A 21,785-nucleotide genomic window follows, 5' to 3' on the forward strand; every position below is an offset into this window, starting at 1 on the left:
ATGTAATTTTTAAAGCTGTGTGTGGATATGGTTTTGGGTTTTTTAGCAGTTTGATAGATTAGCCTTTCTTAGAGGTATGCAGATAAAAAAATCACTAGCAAAAAATATATGGGGCAATAGTATTACCCTGTTCCTCAAATTAGTTGCCAATTTTTAACTCACTTTGCTATTTTTTTACCTCATACTCCAGGAGAAATTTTTTTTTTCTAAATTAATAGGAGTTATGTGCTTTATCCATGATATTTTGCTTCATAAACATAATACGGGAAACACTATTTTCTTTCCCAGTTACTCCTCATCAGTAAATCTCATAAATAATCAACACTGTAATGTTTCTTTTTAAAAAATAAATGAAAAATGAATGACCACAGGAAAACTTTTTATCAGGTTCTCGATATGAAACCTAAATTCACTAAATCTCAATAAGCTTGCAGAGGCAATACATTCAATGCATACCTATCTAAATTATAAAAAATAAGTTGCAGTGAAGTAAACCAGTTTATAATATCCTGAATTTTTATTTGCATATGTCTTTTTATAAATATATATTCTATATTATAATTATGTAAAATATGTGAAATATCAATATAATATATTAATATAAAATATGTATTTGTATATATTTAAATTTTTTACATGTTTAAGGTTAGGTAAGGTTTTTTACATTGCGTGTACACATTTTTAATACACTGTACTAAAAATAGCTAGAGCATTTTGTGCTAACTTCTTCTAACAATGTAAAATAAGTGATCACTATAATTTCCTTCACAGTTGTTGCAGTTGTGGCTGCATCAGGTCCAATGGAGTCCTAGGGTAGGGTCCAGTCAGCTCCTGTGTCCAGGGAGAAACACCTATGGTTCTTAACTTCTTGTAGGTGCTGATATTTTAGCATTGCAGAAAACACAGTTGCTATAGAATTCCAGTGATCATGAACTGTAAATATTAAAGTTGTCTCTGTGGAGAGATGCTTTTGGGGGGAAAACAGAAGCTGTACCCTTCACATCCCATTGCTGCAGAATGATGGGTGCTGTTACAGACGTGCAGGACATACTCCAGCTGTGTCACTGAGCAGACCAGCAACACACTGTCACAGGCTGGAGGGAAGGCTATGGAGAGGTTGGAGTTTCCCCATTAACACACTGGGAGAAGGGGAGAAAACTAATGTGAAGACTAATTTAGAGTACTAAGGGAGCTAAGTAGATCAGCCTCTATCGTGAGGAGGTTCCTCTAACGGGTGATTCAGAGCAGAAGTTTAACTTAAGCACTCTGAAATAGTTTCAGAAGAAACCTTTTCTCTCTTTTCTCTCAACTGATTGTATAAAGAGGTTATGAAGATCAGTCTCACTCAGCGTTACCTCTCACTGACTCTCGGTTATCATGAAAAGAGGGTTTTTAGTACCATTGTGTCATGTCTATGCAATATTCCAGTTTGAAACCCTGCTGTGATGCATCCAGATTTTGACAGACATTACACTGGAGTTTGATCATCTCTGCTCTACCCATTGATTTTTCTTAGAAATGGGAGATGATAGATACAGAATTGCCGTTAAGAGTTTTTCAGGTGGTAGCTTTCTAAAGATGAACAATAGCCTTTTTGAATGATGTATTGAGACTGACATACATGTTTTTTGCTGGCCTTCATCAAGGGGGACGCTCTGTCTGCTATGCAGGCGGAAGAACAGTAATTCCCAAGATCTCTTAGTTTGTTATCATGTGTGGAGAGATCAAAGGAATACCATCAGAGATGAGAAGTAGTCATGTGATCCCACTTTGTTGTCTCAAAAAGCTCATCTCTGTTGTTTGCTTTTTCAGTAAGCATATGTAATTTATAGTCAGGGTTCACTTTTCTCCAGCAAGTCAATAGTCAAATGCTTGCAGTGTGAGCATGGAAGATTTTTGCCTTTTTTTTCCACAGTTCCAGGAAAAAAAAAAAATTAGAAAACTTTCTTTCTGAAAGTATTTAGTTTCCTTACTGCTTCAGCTTGGGTCAAAGACAAATTCTACTCTTAGAACTTCCACCTGACTTAATCTTCAGTTATGGTTTTTAGTGTGTCTTTTTTATTAGCTATCTACTAGAATATGTAAGGTGTTTACACCAGAGGCTGAAATATGTAATAGTTAAATAAATAAACAAGTAAATAGATAGATAAATAATTAAAAGAAAGAGAATAAAGGAGGTGATTAAAATCACCCTTCCTTTCCACCTTTGCCTCTGTGCTGAGCTAGGGACCTTTTCTTCATTCCTACTTCTAATATTAGCGGTTAGATGCTATGGCCATTGTGCTGTTTGAGCCTGATAGTTGCTGTGTGCAGTTTCCTTGCCAAGTGGAGAGTAAAATTTGTAAGACACCTACTAAAAATTAGAATGGGTATGAAGATACATATTTGATTCAGTTTTAATAAATATATAGGATGATTGTTTTGTAAATATTGCCAAACAGCAGTTCCTCATCAACTCATGAATATACGGTAGATTGGTAGCTAACTCTCAGTGCCCAGAGGATTAGACGCAAGGGAACAGGTTTCATTGTTGATGAAGACTATTGGTCTGGGCTCCCTGGGCCCGCCAAAGTTCAAGAATCAATCAAGGCAGTGAATAAAGAGCCAGTTTAAGACTAGAAATATTGAATTCTTATATCTAATTTCCCCAGATGTAGCATATGAGATCTGAGACAACAGTCACATTAGAAAGGAAGGAAATACCTGTGACTACCTGGGTAAAAAACACCTAAAATCATAGGATAGCGGTGACTCTGGGCACCAGGAAAACTGGAATTCCAGACGAAAAAGGCCTTGCTTTGAGGCAATAGAAACAATGATTTAATCTCTAAAAAAGCAATTATCATAATGATACAAATAATTCTAGGTAAATTTAAAGCTATAAAAATGTTTTCTTAACCAATACCAGGAACAGAATACGGGATATGGTATGGTGCCAGGAACTAGAGCATCCATGTGTAACTGGAGACATAAAATATTTCTTAATTATATCTCTTCCCCAGTATAACTTGTGAAGTTCACAGTTCCCATTCAAAGGGAAGACATTAGAGTAAAGCCAACCTAATACATGCCTCCAAACAGTGGCCAAACTATCCAGAGAAATTTCCAAACAGAAACAGCAGAACACACACATAGATGTAAGTCAAAAGAACCCATGAAGCAGGGCAGATGCAGACTGACTGAAAATGTAGGCATTTTAGTGTAACGTATGTAGTGTAACAGACAACATGAAAAGTAGAAGGAAAAATGTTCTTGAGCAAAAGAGCCAGGCAGACAGATTGAATATTGCATTTACCTTTGAAATTAAAATATAGTGTCTGAAACCATTGAGAATTTAAGGTTTTAATGAAGAAGGAGATATCTGTAACGTGACTTAAGCAGATCTAAAGATGCTCAGTGTTCTGGCAATGCAGAAGGCTGCCAGGCATTCAATTGCTATATTTGCAACTATGCTATTAGATCAATGACTAATTTGATACCAGCTGGATTGTGGAGCCAGCTGCAGTGCAACACTGATAAGGAGCAAAATTAGACTGGAGAGATGCAACCAAGCACTGCAGATGTGCAATGAAATCATTATGAGACCAGTGGATAAATGCAGTCATTCAACAAGGAACCCCTGAAATAAGAGATGTCATCACTTAAAGTTTACTATAGTTGTTTTACAAGAGTTTTACACACCCGTGGCCACAGGTCTGTACAAGCTTTAGTTTCAGTTGGAAGACAATATTCAAAGTAGCACCTGAAAGAAACAGGAAAGTTACTGTGATTGCTCCCTGGCATTCTAGCTGAATATAACATATCTGAAGAAGATGAGCACTTAGATGTTAAATCGAAATTAGCACAAAACCCCACAAATCACCCTAGGGTCCACAAAACCATAATTCTCTTAGTCTAGTAAAACTGCTGAAAAAGGCAATGTGGCAAAGCAAAGACCATGCATCCCCAGAAAGTAATGCAGAGTGGATAAATGATTTACTAATATCAGAAAATCTTGGAGTAAAGTGATTCCAAAATCATTGAACAAAATGCTGAAAGCCTGAGACATGTTACAAATTGTTTTCAGGGCAACAGTGTTCACTGTGATGTCAAAAATACCTTTTGGCATATCGATCTGAATGAATAACAGAGCCACTGTTTTGCTGCATATTTTGCCAGGTATCTTTATGCTTTTATGTTCATCAGTCTGAGCTTCCAGAGGTATTCCAGTGTAATACAGACTAGGCACCCTTCCCCTAGTGAGTAGCTAATGGCAATACAAACATTGAAAACAGAAATGTTAAAGAAGAGACAATCCATAACGAACTCCTAGACAGAAACCTGGACAGGAGTATTAATCTAGATGCAGAAAACATGAAAGAATCTGAGTTACTTGTGGGTGGCATCTGTTGATTTTTGAAAGACTTTGCTGCTGGCCATGAGAAACCAGGAGCCTCTCAGGAAACAACATTTCACAGGACAGTCTTTCACAGAGATGAACAACCATTGTTACGAATTTTTTGCACACTTGGCAAAAGCCTATGGATTTTTGCCATGGTCAATACAGAGTGACTCAAAAAAGAAAAAAGTTCAAGGACCAAGAGCAAATAAAAGAGGGATGGTCTCTGTGTGTGTGAAAGGAAGCAAGATACCAGTCATTAAACAGTAAGACTATTTCAAAGGACTGAGCCTAAAGCTCAGAATCTCCTGGTGATATAGAGCTCCTGTTCCTCTATCATTTTTCCCCACACCATGGTAGAAGCAGTGAATGAGTGTAGGGGTAAGTTAGAGTGAAAACAGCATTCCTTTCAACAGGGATCCTCAGAGCCCTGGTTTCTGAAATCAGCAAAACTAGGAATTTCTGTCCTGCCCAGAATCAACATCACACCTTGCTCCCTTCACATGCATGATGCACTTGACTTCCCGAAGATGTAAAGTACCACAAGTTACCTAGTAGGCACTAGCTCACCTGCTGCCTCCAGCTGCTGACAGACCCACAACCCACCTTTTATTTAATCTCTGTTGAAGTGCTGGGTGTATCTCTACAAATTAATGAACAGTACTGAGTCCTCCATAAAAGCAGATTAACATAGTTAGGAATTTAGTATAGATGCAAAGCAAAGGGAATATAGTTATTTAAAGACACATGTCTTCATTTAGTTCAGTTGTCTGTAAGATACATATCTATATGTATTTTTGTCTAACAGCACAAATGCTAAAGTAGTGAGCTTTGCTATTCCTGGCACATTTCAAAGTTACTCAGAATATCAAAATGTTAAGCAATAAAATGTGTATTTCATGGAAAATGTTTCTGTTTGGTTCACATTAATTACAATTCAACTCCTCCTGTTAGAAGCAAGTTTAAAAGAGAGGTAGAATATTGCTGGCCAACTGCAACAGGCAACAGCAAGCACAATTGCTTATTGTGGGGGATAGGTGGGATATATGTGAGGAGCTTTTTGCATCTCTTTTAAAAGCCATGTGTCCCACAAGTTCTTTCTTGGCTGAACAGAAAGGTATTCTCTCTCTGTGGACTAACGGTTTCCAGACAGTGCTCTTCTTTGCCATGGGAAACCAGCAGGTAGAAAATCCTGACCTTGGTGCTGAGGCTGATAGTTAAAATTTCTGGTTTGTCCCTGCATGTTTAAACATTGAGGAAGTATATTTCCTGCACTTCACCCCAGTGAACTCATGCCAGAAAATGAATCTTTCAGAAATGAATCTTACCACTTTCCCCAGTTTCTTTCCCTTTAAGCCACTAGAAAAATACTACTATAATAGCCTGCACATCACTTAAAAGCTTATGGGTGCCTGTATGTTCTGAACATCTCTTCACTGTCTGGGTAATGTCCAAACAGGGAGACCTAGAGTGATGGGAGATCTGATGGTTTAGGCATTTGGTTTCATTAAAATCACATAGACCATTTGGATATGATTTGTTTGTGAATTTGATGTAGCAGTCTTACAAGAAGAGGCTTTTGTGTTGATATTTATAGTTTTGTAAGATTAAAAATAGCACAGAACACCACCCATTTCCAGTCACCTGCATACTGCTTTGCTCTCTTGTGCTTTCTAAATTCTTCCCTCCTGAAACATACGGTCCCTTTGCCAGGTTCCTCAGACTGCTGCATCTTTGAATTCTTTTATCTTACTGGCTTAATCTGCCAGGGCCAGAATTTGCTACCCTAGTGCTACAGATTTTAACACCAGCAGATTCTGACTGAGTAAATCTCAAAACCAGGCACTCTCCCATGTTGTGATCCCTAGCTGTCAGGTTATGAAACAGTTGAGTATCTTTCTGAAGTTTTGACCTTAACTCATCTGTTCAGGCATCTCAGCTACTTGTCAGTAGTCAGCAGTGACCTTACATTTCATATCCACTTCTTTTGCGAGTCTGAATGTACAGTGTCAACAGTAGCTTGCACTGATGCCTGTTGTCATTGCTTCGTGTAGCTGTAAGATATTTGGACCCAGATCCGTGGACATAGTAGTCTTGGTTCCTACATCCTTTTAAGCAGTGGTGCCGGCCAATGTGGGTTTTTGTAACCTGTGTTCAAGCTTTCAGGGAAGCTCCTAGAAAACAATTACGGAATTTTTTAGTTCAAATTCTCTTCCAGTCTTTCCTAGGGAGGTGAGGGGTACAGTGTGATAGACTGACATGTTATGGAATCCTATTTTATAAAGTGGTTTGGAAAATCCTAGGAATTTAGCTACTGTTCATTTTTTACACAGCAAAACATTACTCAATATACCTTGGTATCCTGCCTCAAGCAGTGACCAGTCCCAGAAAACCTAAGATATTATAAGTTGATTAAACACTCTTTTATATATACTTACATTAGTTCCAATAGGTTTTAGTTACTGGGGGTTATGCATTTCTTTCATGTTTATCTTTTCTTTGTATGGTCCTCTCAATTTTTTGTTAGATTAAAATGGATAATTAGCTAATTTGACCACCAGGTGGCCTACTACACTGTGTTAGTGTATGACCTAACGTCTTGAGAAGGGTGTACAATATTTATTAAAACTGCTGTTGTTAATGGCATTATTCCGTGACTACAAGTGTGGCATTTGTAATCTTAACTCCGTCTTTTTTGTTGTACCAATCGAATCTAAACGTACTCATACTAGTGGGACTTTTTCAGGCCTATGAAAGGTTTTCAAAATTAAAACCATATCTAATACTTAAAGATTTTTCTATGGTTTAAATATTCAAACCTTTTTCTTAAGTGCTTAATGGCTTTACCAAAGGACAGTTAACTTCTGCCTCTGCCATTTCTTCCACACTTTATTGAAGAAGCAAAGAATAAAATCAATGCAATGGCAATTCTTCAAACATCAGTACCAAATGCCAATCACCAATGGGTTGGAAAAATTACCTTTAATAGAGTTAATGTAGTGCTAGTGTAGTCGTTTAATGTACAAGAGCTCTATGTCCTGTTCTAAAATATGTATTCATTAATTTCTTTAAACTTCAGTTCTATAGCAACATATTATACCTCTAGCATAATAGCTAACGAAATGCCCTAAAATAGTGGACTCAGATGTAGATTTGAAAAAAGTAACCTAGTAAGTACTGTTAGGAACATGGAGTATTCAACAAGGTATAAATTTTTTAAAAATTATTTTTAGAATTGTCACTAACTGTAAAATGATTGTTAGGAGGTACAGCCACTTACACTAAGAAGCGAAACCACTCTTTTATGTCACTGAAGGGCAGATACCTTTCACAAAGGTTCTGTCACAGTAAAAATCAAGTCAGTTATTTTTGCTGATATTCTCAATAGAATGTATTCCTTAAAAAGTCTGGAAAATACAGAATAAACAATAGGATCTTGTTCTGTACACCTCATCCCTTCCTCAGTTTTTTTCTTGCATTTTTCCACTTCATTTGGAATTACTAAATTCCCTACATAGTATAACAAACATCTATTAACCAGGCAGGCGATAATGAAAGTTGAAGACATTAATACACATTACTTTAAGCATTTATCTTATCTAACGGGCACAGATCTTTCCAATTTGTATTTGAACAGCCAGACAGCTATCATGGCATGCATGGTTACCAGGATAGGCTTTCCAAAAGCAGAACCAGAATGTCTTGAGAGAATGCCAGAAAGACAAAAGTTCATGTCTTCCATAGTGTTCACTACAGCTGAAGTAGATTCAAAATATCCTGAATTAGATTCATATTACTTCACTACTGGTTTTGTGTTCTGATATTTCCTGCTGCTGCGTTTCTTTGAAGCATTTCTTTCCTTCTCAGATATATGCATCTCTTTTCCAATTTTTAAAACATGCCTTTTTCATCTTCTTTACATAGAATTCTGACATTAAAATAGCAATAACTTACCAGTCTCTAAATCCACTGACATTGCAAGTGTTACACAGATTTGAATACCAATGCTATAATCACCAGTTTATCAGTTTGCTTAGAGCACAGAGATTAGCATTTCAGTGAGGCAACATAAGTCAACAAGAACTTGTGAGGGTTTTTTTCTGAAATCAGTTTCTACAGTTTCATTGCAGTATCTTTACAGAACTATTATTTTTTTAATTGCTGAAAGACAGGTTCTGTTAGTATATAGGCATTATGCTGTGTTCTGGTTTCAGAGAAGCTCATTACAAAATGCTAAACACAAAGAGTCAGATTCCCTGGTCTGTCAAGTTCACTTCACATGCAACTTTACAATTTCCAAAGTGAATCTAGAACAATTGGTGGTGTGCACTAAAAATACTCTCCTTGTGCATGACGTTCTCATTGATATCATCCACTTCATCTGATACTGTTCTTTTTTCTCCTGCTCCCCATCCTCCTTCCCAGCATGAACAGAAGGGGAAAAAAATCTTTACGTGAGCCAGGAGAGCCTAACAAGTAAAAGCCAAAACATGAGTGCAGGCAATATTGTCCATAAGCACAAATTAAATCCAAATACATTTTTCATTTATATCAGGACCAAGTTATTGAAAATTTGCTTTCTGACAGCCCTAGGAAAAATCAAGCCTTAAGAATGTCCAAAGTATGTGTATTTGAGTTCACCAGCCTCTGCAAAAATTGTTCAGCTTCTCTATGTTTTGGTTCTATAAATTGTAATCCCAGAAACACCAAACAGACTTAACCCGAGATCAGTGCAAGTCATCTGGTTTCATGTTTGATTCTTGTAGTAATGCCATGCTTTCACAGCCATTCAAGCTATTGACAAAGGTATAAGAAGATAAAAACTGGAAGTTAAAATTAAACAAATTCAAGCTAGAAACAAGTTGTACAGTTTCTAACAGTGAAGGAAGCTAGTTATTTATCATTTTACCGAGGAATGCTGTGAATTTTCCATCATTTGTGACTTTAAATAAGGGCTGGATGCAATACCGAAAAATTTTCTCCAAGCCTAAAAGTTGAGAGCTTAATATAGACAGAGAAGGTAAGACTGGGGCAGATTTTGTACAAGTGGTGAGGTTAGATTATGACAATTTCTGGAACTTCAGACCTGTGAATCAGCCCAAGTTTTGTCAGAGAATATTTTGGCAGAATGCCATTAGAGATGAGAAGAAGCTTTCAGCTTTCATCATGCCAGCAAATAACAGAGTTCACATTTAGCAGAAGAATAAATCCTTGAAAACAGACACCTGAAATCAGGGAAACAGAAAGAAACAGAGGAAAAGTTTCTTTTGTTTCTGTCTCGCTAGTTGTTCAGCAGACAAAATGAGTTCAGTGTCACTGCATTAATGTATTCTTTTAAAGGTAAATATTAGTGTTAGTTTCTAAATGTCTTGTAGAAATGAAGATTTATTGACTTTAGAGCTGAGGTGTTTTCTACAATCACTAAAATGTATCATAAGTGCAATAGCCGTTTTTTTTTTTCAGTCTAGTGTGAAACAAACAACATTAAGTAGTTCTAAGCTCAGTCAATATATTCTGTTCGACAGAATGCTGGAGTGAATCTCAAAAGACTTGTGTTCCCACATCAGAGATCTTCCCTAAGACTGGACATGGTGTCCATCTGTATCTCAGTTTCCTGTTTTAAATTGAGAGTAGTATTTCTCCACTTCACACATGACTGTTGCAGGTCTGCAGCTATTTGAGGCACAGGAATGGCAAGCTTGAGCCTGCCTGCAAAAGGCTGCATTAGGCGTACCCTTGCTGGTGGCCATTTAGAAAGAGGCTAAGTATCTCTCTTAGGCATAGCAGCTCTTGGAGGTACAGAGGCTGGCTTTCAGCATGTCCAACATTTCTGGACAGAACTGAAGTTCATAGTAACATCACACTCCATCACAACACAGTATAAGAGAGTGCATATTTCTGTTCCTGGTGGATCACAATCACATTTCACATACTCCTCGGAAGTTACAAGGGTCTTAAAGAACAAGCCCCATGCCACACGCAGGTATCTTTTCCCCTTTTACCATTATATGTGTGATAGTTCCTCTAATTTTTATTGTCTTAAATTATTGAAAATATTAAAATACTATTGTATTCAGAAAGTCCTTTTTTTTAGAAATAAACTCAGAGTCTAATTTTCTAAGACTCCGATGATTAAAAATAAATTTATCATGTATGTTAGTTTTTAGAAGCAATGGTCACACTGGTGTAGTCCTTTAAATATCATTCAGCAGATGTAGTGATGTTTTTAAGTGTTCTGGAGTTAAAATACATCTTGGAAGAAGTTTTTCCACCTTCAGGGTAGTCTGGTTCTTGCTGGAGAAGCTGCTTGGGCATAGCATTATCCTGTTTTGATCAGCAGTGAGGAAGAGAGAAAGCATCAGTGTTAAACACCTACCGGTCTCTCGGAGTGTTATCAGTCTCAGATATTCTGAAGCAGGCTAGTTGTTAGTTCTTGCTGTTCAGTCATCTTTATACACTTAGTTTGTTTCAGGGACTATTGAACTTCCTATTGATAAGGCAAAAAATGATCTCTGCTGTAGCATTTGCTATCAAATCTGTTAATACGGTAAAAACCGAAATATTTTCTTCCATGTTAAAATAATTCAATGACATTTGTGAGGTGTACAACTTCTTGCCAGCTCTTCTAATTTAAAACATTATCTGTTTGAGGAAAACATATGTTAGAAATTTTTAATTCAGTGATAGGAAAGGCACTAATGAAATATGCATGTATGAATTTTGTATTGCATAAGTTTCCTCTTTCTTGAAATGTGATTAAAAGCCAAACATCTGGATTATGTTTAAAAAGCTTGAATTTCCAGTTTTCAGAGAGATTCAATCTATTTTGACACTGTACACTTAGCCTTAACATTTTCAGCATGCTGTTAACATTACTTGCTATTGTAAAAAAGTAAGTTCAGGTTTAAACAAAGTTGGACTTCTCCTAATGCTCAAAATGTTTTCTGAAATAGCTGTTTCTGCAGCATTCACACAGCCATAGTTTAGGCTGTGTCAGCAGTTCCATTATAAATTTGCTCTTGAAAGCGGTTTGTAGTTGATTGTAAAAATAACTTTTCAACTTGAGAGTATTTTTTTCTTTTTTTTATAAAAGTACTATGTTTTTTGTAGGGTAATATTACAAATGACATACTGAGTTCTTAAGAATTTATAAAATTCAGTATAAAATGAGATTAGCCCACTGTTAACACAGTTAATGGCATTGGGATGCCAACTTTCTCCTTTTGGTTTAATGACATTGATGTGTACTGGAAAAGTGTCTATTCCACTGTGTCTCTTGAAGGATTCAGGATATGTCTGTCTAGAGATGATAATAAGTAAACTATGTAACTTTCTTTTTAACATGTTTTAACAATAGTTTTGACGCAGTACATTGTAATGGTATTGCTGTAAGAGGAATTATGGTGATTGTCAGTGTTTTAGATAGTCAGTGGAAATGTTTTAGCACTCCTAGTGGACCTGCTGCATGTGCCAACTTTGACATAACTCAAGGGAAATTATAAGGAACAAATCAAATAGAACATTATAAAAACTATTAGCTTTCACTTAATACAGTACAGGATGTGCATTTAAAATAAAAATTATATTTTTCATTATAACTTTGGGGCAAATTGAGAAATCAGCTGTCAACACCCTTTCCGATGAGCACCTATGTGGGTCCTCAAACAGGGGTAAGTTCTGTCATGTAGAAAAAAGTTCAAATACTTTAAAGATCATGTTATTACCCTAGATAACTGTCGGTAATGAGAACTCAGATCCACATGTTCTGAGTTTAGAGACTGAGCAAGCTAGACACAGATTTTGTCTGGTCTTGACTTGAGGTCACTCACCAGCCTGCAGAGATTGCAGGGCTATCACCACAGGCCAGGGATGATTTTCTTTTCTCACAGTTGACAAGGTCTAGTAATTTGGATCACTAAAGCCACTGTGCCTTAAATGGTGGGTATACTGATCTTTGTGGATTTTCCTGTCCTTTGGTGGGGACTTTGAGTTCTGCCTCTGTTGGTCTGAGGAACTTAGATTTCCATTTGGCTCTTTTCTGCAGTGGGGAACATTTTCTCCCATGAAATAGTTTAGCAAATAAGTAAGAAGAAGAGGATCCAGAGATAGTCAACACTCAAACATATCCCAGTAGGTATTACTAGAAGAGAGAATAATTTATTTGTTGATTTTCAGGCAAACCTCACTCATGGAAGGCTATTACTGACCACTATTAGCATTCTGGCTGAGTAACATTGGAGTAAGGGCTTCAGAAGAGCCAGTCTGTGAAAGATAAATGCTCAGGAACATCTATTTCAAAATAAAATGATTCTTGTAACACACAGCCTGACAATAGTCGGTGCATTTGGAATTAAATCTTTGTTTAGAGGAGTTCCAATTTTATGTTTCATGCATACTGCAAAAGCAGGCACATCTTACCAGAAGGGAGGATAACAGGTTATAAATTACTTTCTTTGATTATCTTCTTCAAACAATCTCCATAATCTTGCGTTGTTGTATTTTATTTTTGTAAAAATGTAAAGGTAAAAATGTAGCTATATGAGATTTGCTACATGTAGGGTCAGCATTTCAGAATATCCAGCCAAGGATGGATCTGCAACTCCACCTTTTTGTTTCCAGGCCAAACAGTTTCCCTGCCATCAAATACATTTTTTGCTCAGTAATGGGCTAAGTGCAGTCTACACCAGTATTTTAGAATCTCCCGCACTCTGTTTTTTCCTCAATAAATATATCTGACTACTAACCCAAAGGTATAGTAGTTAATAATTCTTGAAGAACATCATGTTTTTATTTATTTAATATCAATTATTCTCCAGGCACCTAAATAAATGTAAATTAAGCTAAATCCATATTTGATATATTAAGCATGTCTGTTGGTTGCATCTGTACTAGTCTGTACCAAAAGTCGCACCTCTGGTGCAAGGTGTGGAGAAAACCTCAAAGTTCTAATATTACATTGGTGCAAGCAATGCAAGATGAATCTCAGAAATTCATGGGTGTATCAGCCAAAGATCCCAGTAAAACATCTAGTTCACAAGATTGGTAGATTGTTATAACATGAAGTACACCAACTCTGTGGCCTTACCTGAGCTGCACTATAACCTGTATTGTGGGACCATGTTCTACCATCATCTGCCAGGGTTGTCTTTATTTGTAGGTGGCTGGCAGTTTCTAGATCTAGTGGAATCTCATGCACCTGATACTTGATTACCCTTGCTATATGAATTCAAACTGCTGTATTTTGTATATGTTCTTAGCAATTTAATTATATTTAAAATCTGGTTAATAGTGTAGTAAATAACTGGTACTGCTACAAAATTGCATTCGGAAGGTAATGGGATTGAATTTCAACACAAGTTGACACTCAATTAAAATTTCCATATATCTAGTGAAATAGTCAATTCTTGGCTGCTATATTAAGGTGGATGTCCTCCTGCTTAACTGAACACTAAGCAAGACAGGCAAAATGCATAAAAAAAGCCAAATCAAAACTTAATATACCCACTCAAATTTTTACTGTTTGTATCAAGTAGTAAACTTACATAACAAAATCAGGGATGTAGATTTTTAAAAAATTAAATAATCAGTATTTAAACAAAATTCCTTTATATTTAGAGTAACAAAGCTTTTAAAAAAAAAAAAAAGAGAAGCCCTTAAAACTTCTTACTGAATTACTGCCATCAGCCAGGAGATCCATGGGGCTTGTTCGGCTAAAAGCCACAACAGACTTTGTAATGCAATGATGTAATCTTGGCTTTGTGTCATTTATATTCAACCTAAAAAAACAATTTTCCTGAATAGACAGGCTGACAACAATATTGTTCAGTGTTGGTTTTTATTTGGATTGTTTCCAAATGGTTCATATGCCTCCACAGCAACACCCCATGCCCGCTTAAGTTTTTACTCTGAATTCCGAAGTTTCCCCATTTTCCTCACATTTTATTTTGCTTTTAAAGTCCCAGTTATGTTTGTGAAACTAACCAGCTCGGCCACAAAATTAGGATGTATCTTGCAGAGTGCATTCATTTTACTTTTTGCATATTTTTCCCGAGGTCATGTCAAGGTTAGTTTGAATTCCATCCTACATTAAGACTTCTTTCACAGCTATTTAGCTCTGCAGCCTACTCCCCGCTGGGGTCTGCCCCTTGGGCACGTCAAAGCTTCAGACCTGACAAATCACACACAGATGAAGCTGTACAGTTTTTTAAACAGTTTCATCAGTAACGTGTTGGGTTTCTTTTTTTTTTTTTTTTTCCTTTACACTATACTTTTTTTTTTTTTTTTTTTTTTCCACCGGAGTTTATTCTCTTGAATTGTAATATCCTGAAGACTGATTTCCGTATGGAAAATTCCCTTGCACAGGCGAGTTGTAAAATAGAAATGGCATTGTACAGTACGTGCCACTCACAGCCTCCCAGAAACTGAAAGTAGTGCAGATCCTTTTAATTAGTAACAAGCTATAGCTCCTTGTCTAATAACTGTAATCGTATTGTTAACATCTATTTGCACAGAAGAGCCTAAAACTATAACGGCTGATAAATATTCAAAATTTATCGTCCATATTGCAAACCCTTTAGTTATCCAGGAGAGCTGTTAGTTGTTCACAGGAATAAACTTCTGTCATCCCTGGGATTACTCAGATGCGTAAATGTTCATCGGTGTCAAGAAATGACGCTGTGCTTTAACAGTAATCCTTATGGGACTTGGGAAATTTGAAGTGGGTGTGTATGTGTATATATATAATTAGCTTCACAACTATATGCAGGGCTTTCACCACCTACATTCATGCACAGACACCACCACCACCCCCCCCCCCGCCCCCCACCCCCACCCCCCCATGTATATGTCGCTGCATAAAAACCAGTTTGAAGTGTATAATGCAGCTTGCAGGTGAAAATAGGTTTTCTAAAATTCTTAGCTGTAGACCGCTATCTGTATTTTAGCATTTTGTGAAACTAATGGTGCAACACCATTTCCCGTTTAATTGATGAAGTTAAAATGCTTGGCTGCTAATGAGTGTATTAGCAAACAATATACCCTTAACAAGCTTAAGCAGCTCAGGATTTTAAAAAGCAGCTTACTGTCCTCCTCATTTTTATAAGACAAAATGTACTGCCTTCTACAAATTGCTTGATCGACTGATGAAGTACTATAATTATAGTTGTATTGCAGTTTTGACAAAGCCACAATAACAGATTGTAGTTTAGTCCCCACTCTAGGCACACAACTCTTTGCATTACAAAACCCAGTTTTACTGGTCTAATTCTCACTGAGAACAAAAGGCACCTGGAGATGTTAACTATATACCAAAAGAAAACTTGGAATCTAGGAAATAATAATATTGAAGCATGACTTTTCTTCTCGCAGTTAGTTCATTGGGAATGGTATCTAATGAAGAGTTGTCTAAAGGCTTGCTTGTTTGGAACTAATTAAAGACAGATATCCTAAATAGAAAAAGGATCATGGGAATTACATTAGGTGTCTGGAGACTTGTTATTCTTTTGGTACTCTGAGTAGATTGTGGAAGTTGTTAGGGATCCAAGAAATAAGGCAAGCTAATAAAAAGTTCTATTTTTCTGGTTATTGGCCAACTATTGTATTTTTGTTTGCAATAAGATTTGTGCCAACAGGCTAGGGGCTTGAATAAAACATTTAAACATTTGTGCATTAACACATTATGGTGAAAAGAGAGTCTTGTGCTTTCACTCAGTGCATTTCAGCCTTCAATTAATGTGAAAGCACTACAATGCCTATGCAACTTCTCTTGCCTAGTGGTGCACCATTTATCATTGCAGTTTTACATTGACCTTGACACCCACTTCATTAGAATAAAGATTGTCTACCATTTAGGTTACATTGTTCCTCTGCACAGAGACCCCATGCAAATTTCTGTTCAGATAGAAGAGCTGTGAGCCTGTCAGAGGTCATCTGCATTAAATGATTGCAGCTATTTTCCAACTGCTTCTTTTCATTCTACTCAATTCAGGCTAGGAGGATCAATCAAGCCCTCTGCCTGAAACAGTGGGACTGCTGGGAATATAACTGTTTTTGGTAGTAGTGGATATGCCCTAAACAGTATTAAATATTTAATATAAATTCATTAAAGGGCATACAAAGTCTTCAAAAAGATATTACATTTATAGTAAAATTTAAAGGGTTAGGATCACCTTCCTAAAAAAAAAAAAAAAAAAAAAAAAAGGCAGAACAATAGGTACTGACTGAATAATTTTTTAATGTAGGCAAAATTTAGTTCATGGAGTTACTTAATATTTCTTTCAGTGTGTTTATTTCTGTAGCTGCCACAGTGAGGAACACTTAGCAGAAGTGAATCTGCATTTGCTGCTTTCTGAAACAAAAAAGCAAGGTGTCTACAGGGGTTTAAGAGAAAAGGGCTAAGATTTGTTTTGTTTTATAGACATGCACCCATATGCACATGCACTCTCACAGAAATACATATACTATTGTGCTTATCTGTAGGGGAAAAAAGCAAATGGAAATAAGTTAGCGCTCTCCTTCTTGAGTTTTCTGAGTGATATAATTGGAATTAAATTATTAATGGGAGATACTTTAAAAAGATTGTTTTATGATCTTCTATTAGAGAATTTGCAATTCATTTTAATATTTGTAGTTTGATTTATATCAAAGATAATGCAATCTATGTCCAATTAACAATACATAGCCAATGTAATATGATTTCCAGATCATGCAAATGGAATAAGCTGGAAGACGAAAAACTGATTCTTAACCTCAGATGTAATTTGCTGTGTGAGTTCTGGCAATTTTAAATGACATTGCACTTTTTAATTTTTCCAGAGGCTCAGCAGCAAATTTATCCCAATCAAGAAAGCCTATTATTAATTTACAAGGACAATTGTAGGAGTCTTTATAATTTCCCTGTGCAATTATTTGCCATAAATTGCTAATAGTGAAATACATGAAGTTTGCAAGAAACAGCAACTGCTATTTATCTAGACAGATCACTCAGCCCAGATCTTGAATGTTGTCCAGAGGTTCTAGTGCTACTGACAGCGTAAGAAATATAACCAAGCTTCTGGACGGTTTCTAAAATGTTTCACACTGATAGTACCAAAAAGGTAGAAGCATTAAGAGCTATTGTGAAGGGTAGGCTGGCCTCTAGCAGATTCCTTCACTTTGCTTGTATACAGCTGAGCTTTGGACCCTGGACTTTGGAATAAAAAGACTCTTTGTTCATCGCTGAATGGCATTAGGCATGGGCTTCCTAAGGGGCCACCATGAAGCCTAGCATGAAGAGTGCAAACATTATCCAGAAAGCAAAGTGAGAAATGCGTGTGAAGAGATGATGGACAAATATTGCTATATGTGCATTGCTATATGTTTATACATATTTATATTACATATCTGGTGAATTTGCTCGCAGAGTATTCTTTACTCATTTTTATGCATGCAGTATATTTTGCAAATGTGTGCCAGTGCTGACTACGCATGCACATACAGACACTGAACATGTGTGCTTATGTGTTTGTGTCCGCAGCACTCAGAACACTCCAGATGATGAGTTTTTAAAATTCTGAGATCCGGTCCAGGTAAAACTAAAATTTCAGGTCAGTTACTCAGTCCTGATCTCAGTTGTATATCATACCGTGACATTTGACTGAAGATATTTTGTTAGTATGTGAATGATGGAATGCAGAACACCTACAAATAGCACACCCTTATTCCAATAATGGAGAAAGTTCACTGGCTTAATTCTTCTGTACTTCATAGCCATAGCTCCACTGTGTGTTCAATATGTCTAGTCTCTTTTCACTATAACCAACAGAAGCACCATACAAAAGTCTTACAATGGATGTCTTAATCTCTCTGTGTGCTTTTAGAGCATTATTTTGAATTCCATCATGCAGGCTTTTTTTTTTTTTTTTTCTTTCCTCTTCTGAAGTTTTATTACAACAACAGAATTCCCAGGGAGCTTTAGGGGCAAGGTTCGCATAATATTGCCCTAAAGTTTTGCTCGAGGGGTGGAATCCGCACCCCAGTCCTGATCATCTTTTTGTGGTCTTTCTCTTTCTGAAAGATGCAGTGCGCAGTCTTCCAGAGTTGTTAACTGTGTACAGATTTTTTTATTGTTTACCAGACAGTGCACATCTACGAACCTTTCATGATGATTTCTTTCTCTGACCTCTCAGTGACTAGGCATCTTGTTCCTTAACACTGAGGGAGGCTGAAAAATGCTTGAGTTGCTCAATGTGTGCCTTCTATACCAGTTTCAAAATGGCTTATTCTTCTGGTTTCCATGGTGACAATTAACACTGTTACAAGGCATTGTTCCAGTCTCCATTTGGGCAGAATTTTCGGGTGTGATTTTTCACACAAAAAATGTTTTATGTAATTTTTAAAAGAAAAAAATAAGGGAAAAATAAGGCACAGTTTAGTATAAAGTGTCAAAAAATGTGTCTCAATGAAGCCAGCCTGAATTTCTTAGAGTATTTTTATCAGGGGAAGTAAGGCTTTAACTTGCTTTGTTTTGGAATTCAACTTCTCATGGTTTAAATATTTTTGCCAAACTTATTCACGGATAAATGCTACTGCCTTTTTTTTAAATTCCACTATTGTCCGTTGAGAAATATTGATCGTATTGAGTGAGAAGGAATAAAAAGCCAAAATTCTTTAACTTATATAACAGTGTTTTGGATTTCTCTTGAGTGGCTTCAGGAACACAAAACCAGCCATGCATGCACACAGCTAATCATGCTGTAAATATTTTGCAGTTTTTCCAGTATGTTGTTGTTTGGGTTTTTTCCCCCAGTTTTTGAAAATGACAGATGTTGTGGGAAATCAAATATTACTCATTTATTTATTTTTGTGGCTGCTGTGAGAAACCTGTGACTTTAACTTCCTTAATCTCATTTTTGGCTATTAAACAGTAATCTATATCATAGCATCCACAGACTGTCACAATGGAGCAGCCTTTGCTCACTTAAAGCTGAGGGAAGAATGAATCTGAAGATTAAATTATCTTCTCACCACAGGATTAAGTAGTCCTGCCAGACTAGGGTTGTGCAGCACTGATAGAGCTGGTAGCTAATTTTTCGATGCAACTGCTTAGAGTGTAGGTGTTTAATGGATTAAAAAATAGCATTAGCAATAGCATCTTGTGCTATCAGTTCTGAAACTGTACCTCCTGTACATTAAGCTCTTCCCTTAACTGCATGTTAAATATCCAGGAGTGAAACAATACTGACTCTCAGTCACATACCAATACATCTAATAATGAACTGAATTCTTTCATCGTTTACAGTTACAGTATAATGCATTTTCTATCAATCAGCACTTTCATCATGCTTATTTATACAGTAGGTTACACGGTGACAAAGACAGAGCGCGTACATAAAATCTAGCTTATTTATTTTTTAATGTAATAACCTTTTATAACATCTGTCACACTATTTGCATTATGCTGCACTGAATTATTTTATCTAGTTCAAAATTAAATGAAACGTCTTCTGTTTCTATGTTAACAAGAGCATTGTAGTTGTGAAACATGCAATGTATTTTATTTCTTCATCAGTCCTGCACTGTGCAGGGACATACCCAGCCCAGTCTGGGCAGCAGCAACTACCAGCCTAGAGCAGGTGACAAGTATTAACTAGCTGCGCCTGCACCAGTGTCACACAGCTAGAGGACTCCCTCAGTCTATTAATTCACTTGACAAAAGAAAGGGAGTTGCATGAACTGGATTTCAGTGCCTAGCAAATTGGACGTTGGATTCCCCTTGATATTACATGTACTTATGGAAATAATTATGCAAATCCTTTTCAGCTATATCATCTTTAAATAGAAATCAGATTACATAAAGAAGATTGTAATCTCCTTCAGTAACCATTCTAGCTGAAAAGGCAATAACACAGGACCAAGAAGCATACTTGTTGAACATTTTAGTCCAATGAAATGGTGTTGCCTCTTGGCAGACCCAGTTCCCTAGTGTCAAACCTGGTTGATACCTACTGTTGTACATTTCTAAAACCTTAGCTGCAGTACACCAAGAATCAAAAGCCAAGTTCTTTAATAAACAATTCCTTGTTTTTTTACCATGCATATTCATGTAATTTTGGATACGCAGACACCTGATCAGTGTTCATTAATAATGAGAAATGGTTTAAATCACCTCATTTAAAACATTTGCTCTATGATCCACAAATGACTAATATTTGCTGAAGTTTACATAATACAAATGATGTGCATGTGTTGTGTAAATGAGAGACTAAAATATGAAACTAACAATATGCAAACATATGCATGGAAATGGTGAGGACCTGTTAGCTGAAACAGTGATTTTACACCTTTATTATTTTCTTTAAGCTGTCTTCAATTGTATTGTTGCTTTGTTTTCCTACAGAGCGTGTTCTTGGATCTGGTAAAGGCACCCATGTTTTAAACATTCCTTATTCTAGTTAAATTTTTTATACTTAGCCCCGTTATTAACATTTTCAGTATGAGCTGCTATAGCAGTTTTCTTGTCTGAATTTAAAGCAAAGAAAGCGTAATGTTTAGGATGCAATTTGCTAATAGCTATGCATAATTTATGTATGTCTTGTAAACATCTTTGTAAGAATGTGTGCTGAACTCCCCTCTTTCAGTAAAAGGTACATTTTTGGCTGTATCAGAAGTTCTATTTCTATGGCTGTTTTATACGTAAAAGGGAGAGGGAATTAGGTTAACTATATGTAGGGTGTGTATATTAGTGAATGCCTATGTGTTAAATTTTATTTTTTGATTTATTGTACCAGCCACTAAAGCCACTAAAACATAATTAAGCACTCTAGTAACTGTTACATTTAAGACTTAATTCAGGTTTTGGACGGATGAGCATTGTGACTGTTCTCGTTTGTGTGTCATTTCACCGCTCCTGTTGGTTGATGCAATAAAAATCAAGTTACTGATATTATGTTGTAAGGGAATTATATCTCATTGTTTTTCTAGGGTGAAACTCTCACGTTTTCATGTGTATTAGTACTTCAGGCCTGTCAATGAGACAGAATCCACAATGAGACAGAGAAAAAACAAACTATATGGGAAACATAATTACGAGATTATTTCCTTTTCTTTTTTTTTTTTTTTTTCAATGGAGAGCCTCAGTGTTACTTGCTGAAGTAGCGTGTTTGAAAAATAAGATACCATTGACTTGAATGAGACAAAGGCAGATCAAGCTTCATATGTGAGTTAGTGAATACTACTGTACAAGTGAATATTGTGAGTGAATATTACTCTATGTAATCAATAGCTAACTGCCTGCATAGATACGTCACCCAGAAGGCTACGTGCTTGGTACCTAAATCTTTTATGACATGTTATGAGAATGTTGTGTGCTTAAAAAAAAAAAAAAAGACATAGTGAGCATAATCATAACTGGGCACATAGAATTAAAGTT

General features: G+C 36.3%; 1 protein-coding gene across 3 annotated transcripts in view; it reads left to right on the forward strand.

Annotated features, from left to right (window-relative positions):
• AKAP6 (A-kinase anchoring protein 6) overlaps positions 1 to 21,785 on the forward strand; it is a 297,564-nt gene that overhangs the window by 218,146 nt on the left and 57,633 nt on the right. The window lies entirely within an intron of this gene.

Source organism: Athene noctua, chromosome 6 (assembly GCF_965140245.1).
Source record: "Athene noctua chromosome 6, bAthNoc1.hap1.1, whole genome shotgun sequence".
NCBI lineage: Eukaryota > Metazoa > Chordata > Aves > Strigiformes > Strigidae > Athene > Athene noctua.